This window comes from Frankliniella occidentalis, unplaced genomic scaffold (assembly GCF_000697945.3).
Source record: "Frankliniella occidentalis isolate FOCC.00 unplaced genomic scaffold, Focc_3.1 Scaffold197, whole genome shotgun sequence".
Lineage (NCBI taxonomy): Eukaryota > Metazoa > Arthropoda > Insecta > Thysanoptera > Thripidae > Frankliniella > Frankliniella occidentalis.
Genome location: NW_026267323.1, coordinates 38515 through 41342, shown reverse-complemented (window position 1 = coordinate 41342; position 2828 = coordinate 38515).

The following is a 2828-nucleotide window of genomic DNA, read 5'->3' as shown; positions in this document are numbered from 1 at the left end:
GCCTACGGACACGAGCGCCTCGCCGTGCTCGGAGTCGCCCTCGCAGGTACGTCTCCTCCACGTGCTGGAAGATGGGCCGCAGGATCAGCACCGCAGCTTCTGACAGGGCGTCAAAGGCGTCCTCCACGTCGTCCAAGGGAACGAAGGCCAGGGCGATAGGGGCGTGGAAGTCCGTTCTCATGGCCTCGTTCTGTTCCTCGCGGTAGGCGACCGCAAGCCCTGCCTGCTGGAGCCGGCGCCATTTGGCCTGCCCGAAGTGGAACAGGCATCCAGCAACTTCTGCGTCTGCAGCATGAAGCCGAATGTAAACTACACTTTCAGACGATCCGACTAAATCGTTTTTCGTAGATTGTTCACCTGGGAATGCAGCTCGGACAGCCTGAATGGCGGACTGCTCATAGTCAGTTAACACCTTCTCCGGAGCCAGCCTCAGGCCTCACACGCCTTCGGCTCTCCGTCTTGAGGATCTCGAACACGTCGTCGTAGGCTCTTCGCTCTTCTTGTCTTCCTCTCCATAAGCACCACGACAAGTGGAACCCACTTGCCGTTGATTGCCGCATGGATGGCGTACACCTGGCAGATGATTTGCGGAGCCACCTTGAACGTCCCGTCCATCACCCAGTATGTAGCGCGCGCCAGGAGCCCGAGGTGCTTGTCCGTGGTGAAGATGATCACCCTCTGGTCTTCCTCCGGATCAAAATGCAACAGCCATCTGTCACCTTTGAGTGTCGTTCTGAATTGCCGAGGTATCTCCTCGAGGTCCATCAGCTCCTTGGGCTCGGGTGGCAGGTCTCGTCGCTTAACTCTTTGCACCATTTTCTTCAAGTTTGCGAATCTTGGCAACTTCATGGCGGTCTCGTCTGAAACACGCGCTATCTTGCTCTGCACGACGGCGACGGTTGTTGCTCTGGACGTCTCTGCGGCTCTCTTGATGGCTTGCACGGTCTCTTGAGCGGTGCAGCTGCCCCAGTCCGGCGGGTGTGAGTGTGGCTTCTCATCCAGGACTGTGTCGTTCGGAAGAACGGTCATGCGGCCAAGACACTTGCCCCGTTGGTCGCAGCGCCACCCCGTCCCATCTTTCTTCTCTCGATGAAAGACATTCATAAATCCTTCATAAATAGCTTTCCACGCCCCACGCTGGGTGGTCGTGTACCTCACTTTACTAGTGCCAGGCCCTCTCCCAGCCATTGTCACCCGCGCACTGGCCTCCCCCCCTGGGCGCCGGGCTTATATAGGGGCGCTCAACAATGCCTGGGAGGCCGGCTGGCTAGACCGCCAGGGCTCGCCTGGCCGCTCAAGACAGGATACACGACGAGGAAGGAGTCCTCTAGAGCCCCGGAATCTTTTAGGACCAGCACAAAAAGTTGCCCCGGCTTTTGGTTCGTCGTTGCACATCGGTACTGAAAACTTAAAACGCATTTTACTCCCACTTCTGTTTCGCGTTTCCGTGTGCAGCCTCCAGGCCCCAGTTTTTGAGCTACAGCCTAGCCACTTCGCCTTGTTGTAGCCTAGATATGTACCTTTCGTTTGACGAGAGCGATTTTTGATATTTCATTTGTAAAGTACCGAAAAAGGGGATAAAGTACCCAATTTTTACCCACATTTTAGGTACCCAGACTTTGGGAATTTTTTTCTCACACTTAAAAATAATAATTTCAAAATCGCTCTCGTCAAACGAAAGCTACATCTTTTAAGAGGCATTTTTGTCGTTGCTGTAGGTCCATCCGTTGTTTGTTATTTAAATTAGATTTTTTTCAAAGTGTACATTTATATGGTTGCATTGCATAATTGCGCTGTTGACTGAATTGCAACAGTGTCCAAGTGCCAAAAAAATTCTAAAATTGCATTCACGTTTACCTCTACACCTTCCAAGTAGCTGAACTTTCACTTTCATAGAAACACAAGTTCTGCAGTAACAACATGAGAGAAGGGCGCCCTGGAGAAGAAGCTTTACAGCGCCGAATACCCGCTTTTCTGACTGGAAAACCTAAAGGCTCGTAAAATTTTCACCTTGCGAGGACGACGAGCACGAGCAGTCCATCGGATTCCTGGGTGTTTTTCCCATGGCGTTGTCTTCTCCGCGTAGTTCTGCGATCAAAACTACGCTTTCCCGAGCCGATGAAAGTGCGCCGTCAGGGGTCGGCGGAGGCGACGGCCGCCTTCGCTGCCAGCGCGTCTGTCCGGTTTGGCATATTTCAACTCATTTGCGCAGTTGTGTGTGAGCCGATTCAGTTCAAAGTTGGTATCCAGAAGTTTTCGAGGGTGCTGATTCCATTTCCAGTGTCGGATTTTACTTCCGGTTTCATCTTTAGGGCGTTGTGAAGGCGATGTGATGGATCGCGGTAGCATAACAGGTCCAGGATGAAACCGGAAGTAAAATCCGACCCTGGAAATTGAATCAGCACCCTCGGAAACCTCTGGATACCAACATTGAACCGAATCGACTCACACACAACTGCGCAAATGTGCTGGAATGTCCCAAACCGGACAGACGCGCTGGCAGCCAGGGCGGCCGTCGGCTCCGCCGACCCCTGACGGCGCGCTTTCATCGGCTCGGGAAAGCGTAGTTTTGATCGCAGAACTACGCGGAAAAGACCACGCCATGGGGAAATCACTCAGGAATTCGATGGGCTGCAGGCCGACATCGAAAGATAAAAATTTTACGAGCCATTCGGTCCCGGTTAGACAAGCGGGTATTTGGCGCTGTAACGCTTCTTCTTCAGGGCTCCCTTCTCTCATGGTAACAAGCAGGCCCGTCCTTCCGCGAAACGAAGTTGCCAGCTTCGCTTCGCTGCGCCGGCAACTCCGTTCGGCAGAAGCCGGGCCCG